This window comes from Ptiloglossa arizonensis, chromosome 4, assembly GCF_051014685.1.
Source record: "Ptiloglossa arizonensis isolate GNS036 chromosome 4, iyPtiAriz1_principal, whole genome shotgun sequence".
Classification (NCBI taxonomy): domain Eukaryota; kingdom Metazoa; phylum Arthropoda; class Insecta; order Hymenoptera; family Colletidae; genus Ptiloglossa; species Ptiloglossa arizonensis.
This window is the reverse complement of record NC_135051.1, coordinates 13,268,411-13,281,368: the sequence shown is the minus strand read 5'-3', so window position 1 is coordinate 13,281,368 and position 12,958 is coordinate 13,268,411. Positions and strand designations below refer to the sequence as shown.

At 34.9% G+C, this 12,958-nt stretch overlaps 1 long non-coding RNA gene across 1 annotated transcript; it reads right to left on the bottom strand.

The window, feature by feature from the left end:
- Positions 1-479: 479 nt before the first annotated feature.
- LOC143145936 (uncharacterized) lies at positions 480-7,981 on the bottom strand. Its single transcript, XR_012991811.1, has 3 exons — positions 7,834-7,981; positions 2,401-2,561; positions 480-1,428 (listed from the first exon to the last, which is right to left on the bottom strand). It is a non-coding gene; the product is annotated as an uncharacterized LOC143145936 (long non-coding RNA).
- Between the last annotated feature and the right edge of the window lie 4,977 nt (positions 7,982-12,958).

Here is a 12,958-nt window from a genome sequence, read left to right as displayed (position 1 = left end):
TCTTCCCAATGTAATTAGTTTCCGAATCAAGTAGAGTTATATTAAATATAACCGTCAAGATCGCCTTAACATCGAGAAACAAAAAACCGTTATAAAAAACCTCTTGTCTGTGTTTCACTCGTATGATATGATTCTGAGTGACTCGTGCGGTAATTATCTCGAGAGGCGGGGGTAAATCAATTAATGGTTTCGTAGTAATAACACGTTTTACGTTGATCATTTCATGCCGTCAACGAGAATTAGAATTTCCTTTATCTTCGAACAGAGACTGATTGTAAACAAAGAATATTTTATTTTTAATAAAAACATTTTATACTTAGAAAGTTCCCAACAAGGTATACACACCCATTTTCCTCTTAACCATTTGCGGTCCACATTATTTTTTAAAATTCAAATGGTTCGATCCATATCAATTTTACAGAAAAATTTATTTAGATACAAAGTTGAACGTCAAATCGTTTTAATGTTACAATTTTAAGGTCTGTACAAAAAATATTCTTCTTTATGTTGGACTGTAAATTTGATTAAATAAATATTTTGATTTTGTCGTTTATTTATTGACTATTTGAACATAATAAAATTATAAACGTTTTCTCTTTCTGTTCATACGAAATAATCTTATCTAAAATTCTTGATTCGATATACTTTTAATTTAGAAATTTCTTGTAGAGATCAAATTTTCTATATTCCATTCTCCCTATTCAATATTGAAATAAAACAAAAAGAGAACAAATTTGATAGTGTTAAGACATAATGAACCGTGACCAAGGAGCCCAACAGTCTTTCAAGCAATGACATTCAGCTACTAAGTTGTTCAATAAGCTTTATCGTTTTTTCCATTGTCAAAAAATACAATGACACTTCAACTTTGAACAACAGTAAATACACGAACGAGTCGACAGATCTACATGAAACTTCACACATGTTCATCGAACGGTAGTACCATCTTTAGAAAAATAAAACGACGAACCTAATAGTTATCTTATCAAACGACAAAATTTATTGAGCAATCTATTATATTTCCAAGAGTGACAGGAATGTTGGAGCAAGTGCACATTGTCGATAGAGGGTTGCTTGAAAGAGTAATTAATTTAAGAAGAATATACATATTTGTCCTGTACACCCTAAAAGTTTCATTCTAAACGAGACTTTTCAATATTTCTTTATCACAATTCGTACATTACTATATAATCAACGTCGCTACTATAAACGGGGACTGCATTTGCATCGACTGTAATCGAATCACATAATGATGATAGAGGCAAGCACGTTACGGCTAGTAAGAATGTAGTGGTGAAATTTCATCTAGCCGCAACAAGCTGTCGATGATAACCGACAATGTGTGGCGTGGTATGTCATGCCCGTTGGATCCACGGTGAAGTCTGATGGAATTGAGGCTGCGCGGAGGAATTCCTTTTCTTCAGGTGCCTGCAAAAACGAACAATGCAATTGCGGTTTTATTCATTGCGTTGTTTGTTTTAGAGAAAATAGTCGTTTGTATCTCGACTGAAATTACAATTCAGATGTGATCTCAATTCCTCACGAAACGTAGAGGTTTCACGATTAAGTTGTTTCTTGCTTTAAACAATACGTAACATGGAATTTTTTAACGCACGAAAGGAGCTACTATTTTTGTACCAATGAGAGCAATATCGTTTATAACACAGAGTAAGACAAAATTGACAAATACTAGTATCGAAGTAATAGAGGTTCTGTTTAAAAAAAAAATTTAACATTTAATAAATACCTTATGTCAATAGTTATCATGTTTTGGGTATAATTGTCATTGGAAAATTGAACCCATTATATTTACAATTAGCTACAAATAGGTTCTCTTTAAAAGAAAATTTGACATTTGATAAACAATACCTTATGTCAATGGTTATTATGTTTTACGAATAATTATCGTTGGCAAATTAAACTGATTATATTTACAATTCGCTTACAATATGTAATATATATTTACAAACGTAATTATTTTTATTAAAATAATTAAAAGTTTCAAAACTATAACTTTATTTAAGTATATGTTTCGCTTCGTATCAACTATATCAAGGTGGTTATTAGCAACGATGGTTTAATACTTTAAGCTAAAGTCCTCAAGTTTCCTTTAACGTAGTCCTGTGTGTGTGGTAGAGAGTGTTTTCGATCTTGTAGAAAACGCGAACCTTGACAAATACGACTGTACGATAACTTAAACCATGCAACGTGGTTCATGCACAGAAAATAAATCGTTAGATAATTACTCGTACATAGATCGTACTTTGTTTCCAACGTCCCGTGCAACGGATCGTAAACTTAAATCTCTCGAATATTTTTGCACGGTGTTGTTAGATAAATCCAAACACGAACATTTACTTGTATACGATAATTCGAAATTTGTATTCACGTTTCTCTTACCGTGTTCGTAAATTCGACCACATCAGTCCTCCAACGTTCTGGCTGACTGCATATGCGGGAGAGATGGAATCTTTATCTTTGTTGTCTTGTTTAGGTCCTTGGCTCTAAGGCCAAGACTCCGCAGGCATTTTGTACGATGCGCGTCATACGTCGCGTTTTCTCTACCGAAATAAGAACTATATATTTTAATGCAATCGACTACACGCTCCAACACTAAATTCGCACGCCCGTAAAATTTTAACTCAAGTCATCTATTTATGCACTTGTACAACCTACTTCCCTCCAATCTTTCCTAGCACACTGAAAATGCTCGAAACACTAGCTTTTGTGTAACACGAATTTTTAATTTTTGTTTCTATACGTCTACACACTAGTACACTAATCACACGTCGAAACGTTGCGTTGTCTCTTGATAAAACATACCAAATTATGCCCATTAATGTTTATGCAACTTAGACAACATTGTCTTATAATTCATCTGATGTTTCGGTACATTATATATTATTATTGGGATGAAGTTGAGTTAGTTCGTCGAACAGTCATATCGACTGAACCTCGTTTTTCCATCTTACTTCTACAGACTATAATATTGTTGTATGTATACATTTTTTTACTCTAATTAAATAAAAATAAGTAATACGAGTAAACTCAGTGACATACGGTGCGTTAACTCAGAAAAACATCCGGAGAAAAACAACCGATTAACTGCTAGCTACTGGTTAATTATATACTGATTCACTAAAGGATATAAAAACACTCCACGAGTCTTTTACTAACGAACATTCGTCGCGCAACCGTCACTGCGCTACCGTTGTAGAAACAACCACTGAGATTGGTAGTGTAAACCAGATTTTGTCATATTCTAAATAAAGTGTTATAGTTAGTCAAACGGGAACAGTGCTTTGCTACACCCGATCTACTACGTAACACCGTTCTTGAAACCGCAATTTCTTGCGTGCCACTTCGTCTTCGTGAAACCACGTAATGATCGAGCATCCAGCTCGACAAAATCCGTACGGTTTTAAGTTGGTTTTACAAATGCTACTAACGATTATCTGTGAGATATCGATCATTTTTCGGCGACTTTCAATTTCTTGTTAGGGCACTGATAATATACAGAGTGTTTCGTTCAATCCGGTAGTACATACATGGAAATCCAACGAGTTCCCATCATTGAGATATCTATGTTTCATATTTCTTTAGCTATAGTTACTATACAATAATTACATTATTGTCGCTCAGCCTAGCTTCTTAATATAATACGTTCTTAATAACCAGTAACTTCGGTATATATTTTCAATACATACTGTGCTGTCAGTTCATTTTTAAGTTTTATATCTTACAATTTGCTATACTTTCCTTATCTTGGTCTGAATTTCTTTCATTTAATTGTGTACAATGTTTGTTACTTTTCTACGAGAATTATAAAAATCTTACGTTTGTATCTTACTAGGTGGTTACGTATTATTAAAAAGTACAATTAAGGTTGTACGAGCTTTATTAATCTTTTAATATTACTACTCTATATTAAAATGCTGATCAGAGCTCCTGTTTTCCAAAAACTAAGAGGTACAGAGCAATTCTGTTTACGGATTGTTGTTTGGCTCGGGAAATCCTACAAAGATCACTCATATCGGAGAGTGTTTCTAATAAATGATTGCAAAACAGAGCGTAAATCTATTCTTGATCAAATATTTTTTTGAATTCTTAAATATGACAAAATATGATTACTTGGTATTATAATATATCTATGTAATACTTAAATGTTAATGGATGAGGAAAAAGTATCATACTTTCTTCTTTATTTTTTACGATGAAAACACTAACAATATATGTATCGTATATTGGAAATATATTTTATCTTCTTTTATACCAAGTTCGTGCCTAATTTCAGGACTATCTTGACGAACACAGGTAATTTTATCTCACTTTACTATGTACTCTAAGAATTTCATGGATTTTTGTAATTTCCAGAAATTTGATATTTCGATTTCATTTAAATACATTAATACTTATCGACTAAATGGAAGTGATGAGACGTGAAATCGAATTTTATACACTGATGAAACTTGTGATAAAATTTGAACGTTTGATAATTACACAATTTAAGGGATTCTGCTTCAATGATCTTGACCTTGGTGTATATTGTCAAGGATATACTCTCAAGTAACCTCCACAAGGTTTTAACTATCGTTCATTGTTCGTTAAAAAAATGATAACAAAAAATATTTCAGTATTCCTATTTATCGAATGAATATAACCGGGCTGGATTAATAGTCCGATCACTGCCAAGCAATCGGCCATTCAAACCAGATTTACCTATAGATAATATTCAATGGGAAGAGAAGAGTAGGAAAATAAGAGAATAGAGTTTGTAATATCCTGTAATATTTCTACTTATTTTCTTCTGTTCTTTGAATATCATGTATAATGATGACAATCCTACATATCGGGAAAAGTTGTTAAAAATGATGACTTTTGCCAAACAATTACCGAAAATAAGTGTATATTTTCCAAACTTTTCCAGTTAGCAACTTTTTATCTAGAAACGAGCAATTGGTAAACCTGCTTGAAAATAATTTAGGAGGGTGCCCTTGACAACATACTATGGTCAAGGTTATCGGATTTAAATCTCCAAATTGTATAATTATTCAAACACGATCTGATCCGGGCTATATTTAATTAAACATAATTGAAAGTATTTCAAGCACGGTTTGAATTCAGAAAAATTTGCTTAATTTATCGATAATACATTCTCAAACGAATAGTAAAAATCTATATGTACACCGATGCATGTACGGTATCGCTTTAAAGTGTCGACCACCGAATGCATGTGATACAAGACTCGCTGGTTGTTGCTCTATCTCGCTCACTTTCAGTGTTGCATACCATCCACTTTCCTCATTGTACAATGCACGCAATGTTCGAGCTCCGTTGTAGATAAAAATCGCTACCTATCCCGGTTTATTTTTTCACTTTAATGTAGAAATTACTATATTTCCGAAACATCGTGTACATTAATATGGAATAGTATAAAAAGTGAAGTAAAAAGATTAAGAGAACAACTTCAAAGATACTAACAACTCCAGAGTAATTTCGTTGTACTATGAACTACCTAAACGGGACGGGGTGGTTTATAAGTAACTTAAACCAAGAAAGACCACGAACCAATGAAAGTTCTTTAGGCTTTACAGGGAATGTCACGTTCTACAGGTTCTGCTATCACTATCGGTGAAATCTTTAGAAGACGCGACACGTACCATACGTACGTATTACGCCGCGCCAAATTAAAATCTACTGTTTTTTTCTTTAAACCGCGGTTACTGGTTACAACTAAAAGAATGGTAATACGAGCAGCTAATAAACACTTCGATAGCATCGACATTATCATTTTGTTTATAACCGATACGTACGGATATTTTTCCGTGGATATTGAATGGAATCGATTCTGTCTGATACATATACAATTAAACCGGTTTCGTATAAAGTGGTAAATTATTCTCCGGTACACTAGATTCGGTATTACTCTCGTCGCCGCTTCTAACGTTATTAACAGTTTATATTCCGAAAGAACGTGTCTTTTGCCCCGGTGTTGCTAAACAGTTTCAACGCGCCTTCGCGTTTCAACGTTATCGATAAAAAGCGCGTTTACGCGAACGAACGCGAACCGGATCGATGATCCGGTGGTTACCAGAGATTCCTCGATGGATCGACGTTAGAAAAATACGTTTTCGCGTAGTGAATTTCAGATGAACTTTTTGATTCTGACTGTACTCGCAACATTGTAGCCACGTTTTGCCCCTTTATCTTGACTGCTATCGGTTAACCAGGACTATGCACCGGTTTCCCCCTTTCTGGTTCCACCACACGATAATCTTCGGTCGATCGACCGGCAGAATAGCTCGGGAGCAGCGTTACTGGCGATTCACGAAAGAATCTTTATTGCTTTGCTTCTCTTATGCGTGCATTTCATACTCAGGACGATTTTGTTTCGTTCGTCGTTTTACGTCTCCGCCTTCCACGACCCCTCCCTCTACCTGCGCACAATAATTGAAGGAATTTTTGTTCTGAAATTTGATTGTGGGCAAAAGCTTTTTACGTCGATAAACCAGTTTCTTTCGTCGCGGTCAGATTTTTCGCTTTGCTCGGGCTGCAACGCGATTCTCCTTCTTCTTTACTGTGCCTCATTGTTCATTTCAAAAGTTTTCCTCGGATCGGCTTCAGTTGCGGTGACGGACGAAACTGATGTGTTCTATAATCGAATGGATGACCGTGTCCAAAAATGGTAGTACCATTCGCGGCAACGTGACCTCCTCACAAATTGTTCTACAGACAGTTAGGCTTATTTTATCGAAACAACACGAGCAGCTAATAAACACTTCGATAGCATCGACAACCGGACAAATAATAGGTTGTTCGATAAGTTTCGTCGTTCGATACAACTTATCGAGCAATCTAGTACTATACTGTTCAATAAGTTTTATCGAACGACAAAACATATTGACCAATATAGTACTATGCAACAACCTAGTTATTGAACAATCTAGTAATTATTAAACAGAATACCTTTGTCGCATTAATTTTCCTTTATTAAGAAAAACTCATATTATCAGAAAGGCTACATTTCTGTCAAAATGTATTAAATCTACTGAGATAATTTATGTAGCATTCCTTTCTCTCTACATAGTTTGATTTATTTAACAAACGTCGCATAAAAAAATTGCAAAATTACAACGTAAGAAATTGTTCGGTATTGTACGAATAATTTTGATTTGGAACAACTGCTGTAAAAACCCGAAAAAAGGGAACGGAATGCTTGAAATTCGATTATAGGCTCTAACATCGGTTGTATAACGGTTCCAGTATCGATTTTTTAAGGAATGAAACTGATCGAAGTGTGTTGCGCGTGTAGGGTACTAGTATATACTTGTATCTGTTTGCATTTTACTCTCTTTCAAACGGATAAATAAATTTCAAACAGTAGGAATCAAAGTAACGTAAATTTTGTACAAATTGACAAATTCTTTCGCAAACAGTTCACAATCGTTTATGGTTTTTATATAATGACGCTTAATTCATTCGTTAATCGTGAAATATTTAAATCTGTACTTCAAAGTTCAATTCGTATCCAATGAATAACGAATGATGAGTTATTTCTCTGATATTCGTTCTTTGAAACTTCTGTCCAGTCAGATATGATATTTTGGCCATCTCCGATCACGAGACAGAGATGAAAATCCCTGAAGGTCCGCGATCCTTCTAAACGAGAACTCGCGCTACTGCCGCGAAGTAGTCAAATAAACCGGACGTCTGGTGGCAAAACGAAATTATCACCCCACTAAAATTGATCTTCTACAGCCGCGGTTTCCGCTGGTCGGTCGAAAGATTCTGGTGATCCGCGTACACGTAACGTACCCGTAGGTGCATACATACGTGCGGTTACTTGTGATTTATGTCGACGAGCGAGGGGTCAGCCACACCGCAGGTTATTTCGAGCCCTCCCACGCCGCATTCAGCCCTCTCGCGGGCGCAAGTGACTTCTTACTGACACGCGTGTCTTTCCTGACACGTTTATGCCTCGTGCGCGTACGTGGCACACTGGAAATGATCAGTCCCGTGGCGGAATTATAAGCAAACGCGAATAGAGTGATTCACGATCAAACTCCTATGCGATGTACGACACGTATCAGCGACTGACACACGCTGTTGAACAGGGCGCACTCCATCCCTTTACTTCGATATTCACACGCGCCGAGAGAGAAATGTTTCATTTTCTTCGAATGTCCATTCGTTCGAGCGTAGTCGATCGTTTTATACAGTTATTTCCCGGGTAACGAATATTCTGTGAGAAACTGTTCTCCAAACTATGGAATAGTGTCGAAGACACTGTGTAATCAGATAGATTGTATATATATTTGGAGGAACGGAAAGTTCTTGCGTTTTATGTATTGTAAAGTAGTGTAAAGAAAATTAATCATGGAAATGTCGATTCCAGTGTTTCGTTCTTTATTCTTGGATCAGTTTCGATCAGTTTAGATTTTTGTCTTCTTCAGGAATGAACCAAGAAGATTGCCTCGCAACGAGTTAAACAAATTTAGATAGTTGTATGCGTAGAAATATTTAATACAAACAGAGGCGAAACATTTATGAAAAAACAAGCAAGTAGTTATTAGTAACGTTGATAATTCTTTAAAATGTAACCAAGTGTATTTAATATACTCAGCGATCGTGCTCAATAATAGGTAACCCTAATGGAGAACTAAATAACTAGCAAACAGTTACATAAAGTTTAGAAACTGTCCTAAGTTATAGTTCAATAATCTGAATAAATAGATTTTGTATCACATTGAGATTGATAATTTATAGCTGTGAATTTTCTCATACTAACACAGTTGCTGTTTAGTATTATCGTTATTATCATTATTATTATGATTATTATTATTTACATATTATTTATATATATTCCAAGAAAGGAAATTATATGATACTTCCCTTGTAAATTTTATGGGTTTCTGGATCATTTTTATCGTAAATATATATATGTATATAATGCACGTGTGTTAAATAGTTATGGAAACGATGCGTTATTACATTTTTTCTTAACAATTACTACGTAACATTGTACTAGAATTTTCTACTGTAACATTTGAATAGAAAATTGCACGATAATTGTTGAAAAACGAATGATATTTCAAACTGTGGCACGAATGAACATTTAGGTTTATTTTGACTTCCGTTCGGTAGATCGATCGTGAGTATAGGTTTGGTTTCGTTGAGAAATATCCCAAGAAGTGGCGTGTTTCTTCGATTAGTTTCAAGATACTGGGCGAAATGAAAGTGATAATCATTATAATTAGCTTGGGCGAAAAATGAATTGCACGCTATATCCGTGCCTCCATCCTTCTTATTATTTACCTAATTATGTCCTGCATTGTTGCCCACAGAAAAATGCGGGAAGACGACCAGACATGAAGGAGCTCTTTTTATACATACCATTTTTAAGAATGGCTTGGTTTCTTCTTCATACAATATTCCTGAAAAAGAACTACTATCATCGTATATGTATCATGAAATAGTAATTCGCTCTATTTACAAAAAAAATAACTGGTTAAAAATAAATGTTCTTGTTATAATAATATAAATTTTCTTTCTTTTGTTTTAGATTATCAAACGAGAAACGTGAAGATGGAGTTCCTTATTTTGTCACTACGAACGATTTTCTAATTTGCAATGATGTATTTATTAAATAGATACTATTTAACTATTTACAACTCTTGAAAAGAGATCAATTTAAATTAAAAAATAATTTACACGAAACAACTTAAAAAGGAGAAAGGCTTGAGATTTTACAAAATATAATAATTTTATAATAGTTAAGATAATTTTGTCAGAGTATTACACAACGTATCGGTAAAATTGTTCTTTTTCACAAAAATGAATTCGAATTTTTAATTTATAATTAAAAATCATTGGAATTAAGTTGTGTTTAAACTCATTTTCGTTGGAAAAATTTCATCAATCCAGTAATACTCTCGTAAAGATACACTGATATTGAATACAACAATTGTTATTTTCATTAATGGTTAGAATTCGTTTCGATGGGCGACAAGGATCGTTCTCGTCTGTGACAGCTCGCACTATACAACCATGAAGTGGTGGGGATGATTCTCTTACTCGAATCCGATATAAAAATTACCACTCGAAAGCGAGAATTACCTACTGTATATCTGTCCATTGTCCTTTTCTGACAACGTCATTGTAAAGTATCTGATCACCAGTCACGATCCAATCAAGAAACAGGTTCTGCGCACTTCGAGGTAACAGAGAAGTGTTTATGCGATAAGTCATTAGGTAATCACATTCTCAACTTTGATATCTTTCCTAACCACTGCATGTGGCAATATATAGTTCCATAAGAAGAATTCAATCTTTTTGCAATCTGATCAACCGTTTTACGTCTAGTTTTGCACTCACTTTAATTATAAGTAGACTAGCCAAATAGTCAAAGAGTCGTTTATCAAATTGATCGAAAGTCCAGAAATCCACTGTCTACGTTGTTGGGTTTAAAAATTTAAACCATTTTTAAGCATTCCCGATACTAATAATATACTCGTTATCTCTGTTATTAATTTTTCGGTTGCAATTTTTTCACTCTTGCCGGTTAAAAAAATAAAATAAAAAATAGATCGTTGTATTCGTCGGTGACATTTGTAATTCCGTTGGTTTTGGTTTGTATCCGATTCAAACAAAAGTTGGCGGTGAAGCGGGAAATCGAACTCTTCGTACCAAAAACATTGGAGTTAAAAAAATCAAAACATCTAGGTTAGGAGTTGACAACCCTTTCTCTGACAAGGGTCAGTGACCATGTTAATGAGCGGATATCGAACCACATTTTCTATAGTTAATAAACGAAGGTAGTAATATAATAAACTTCCGTTCTTACGACTTTAACGAGTGTATCTTATTAAAATACAAAAGCAACAAACTTCTCGATGCTTCTACACACTAAATGATTTTTACGTATCTATTTTAGACGTTCCAATATTTTTTAACATATAAACATCCTACGTATGTAATAGGTTGTTCAATAAATTTTGTCGTTCGATAAAACTTATCGAACAACCAAACACATTGTACGCATAATATAATGAATGTAATTTATTAAATTCGTACGATTCTACTTCAGTAGCGAAATAAATACTTGAATTATTTTTTAAAATCATCGTGGGTCAGGAGATACGATTTTTCGTTTGGGACGCAGTGGGCCGTACGTTACCAACCCTTGATCTAGGTCAAAGTCAAAGTTAAATCGGTATTACGTATAAATACGCGCGAGCTGATGAACTGATCCAACGTGTCTCTAAAGCTGCATACAGACACAGAAGCGAAGGCAACCGAAGACTTTCGTTCGCGTACAAACCAAAGAACAAAGGCAAACGCGCACAAATAAGACTAATTCTGACTTTTGACTACCTAACGACGGTTGTTAGTTGCTATAATTGTAAAAACACAGATTTTGAGAGCTTAGATGTTTGTTTTTTAAGTTGTATATTAAGAAATTTTTAAATTACAGCATTGTAATAATTTACTTCTGTTACATTCAGCTCTGATCTTCCTTACGTACATATAATGTAACGATTTTTAACTATTTTTTTAATATAAAACTTTCATTGTCATAAATTTATTCTAGCAGGCATTTTTAGTATTTGTTAAAGCACAATCTGCCGAATAATTTCACGACACTAAACTACATTTTATTAGGAGAAACAAGATCTCAAAGTGATTTCGATTCATCCGACGATAAGGCCTGTAGCTTTGATAATTTAGTATCGCACCGGTAACTAGGTTTGAGTATAGTCTAAGGATATATTTTGTTTATGATATAGCGCGAGGTGACAAAAAAAAATTAAACGACACGCGCTAGAAAAAAATACACATATACAATATAGATATCAGTGACGAGAAACACGTAACGAGCAAGTGACCGATATCGTCTTTAAGTTATACATCAAAAATATATTAAATGCTCTATTTTGAAAGTTGAGGCGAAGTATCCGGCGTTCAATTATTGTTTTGTTACTAATATCGAAATAAATTATTCGACACCACGTGGAAAAGTTAACCTATTCCATCGTGTGGCAGAACTGATCCATATGACCACGCGTCAAGTTATATTGACAAAGATCCTCCTCACGGGCCAAGAGGCTGGACAGTAGGGATTTTTTAATCGGGGACACTCGGATGCAACAAATACCGCACACTTAGATTTTGCAACTGTAAAATAATGCTCAACTGGGCAGATATGCATAACTGATCATTTACCCTATATACAACTTCTCGAACGAGTTCACCAAAGCGTTGATATCTCGTGGTGCAGGTCGTCTAACATAAGTCAAGATCCGGGTGCATGTAGGAATTTTTTAATCGTGGACACTCGGATGCAACAAATACCGCACACTTAGATTTTGCAACTGTAGAATAATGCTCAACTGGGCAGATATGCATAACTGATCATTTACCCTATATACAACTTCTCGAACGAGTTCACCAAAGCGTTGATATCTCGTGGTGCAGGTCGTCTAACATAAGTCAAGATCCGGGTGCATGTAGGAATTTTTTAATCGGAGATACAACAAGTTGCAACAAGTACCGCACGCTTAGATTTTGCAACTGTAGAATAATCCGCAACTGGACAGATATGCATAACTGATCACTTATCCTAGATACAACTTCTCGAACGAATTCACCAAAGCGTTGATATCTCGTGGTGCAGGTCATCTAACGCAAGTCTAGATCCGGGTGCATGTAGGAATTTTTTAATCGGGGATACTCGGTTGCAATAGCTACCACACGCTTAGATTTTGCAACTGTAGAATAATCCGCAACTGGACAGATATGCATAACTGATCCCTTACCCTAGATACAACTTCTCGAACGAGTTCACCAAAGCGTTGATATCTCGTGGTGCAGGTCATCTAACGCAAGTCTAGATCCGGGTGCATGTAGGAATTTTTTAATCGGGGATACTCGCTTGCAATAGCTACCACACGCTTAGATT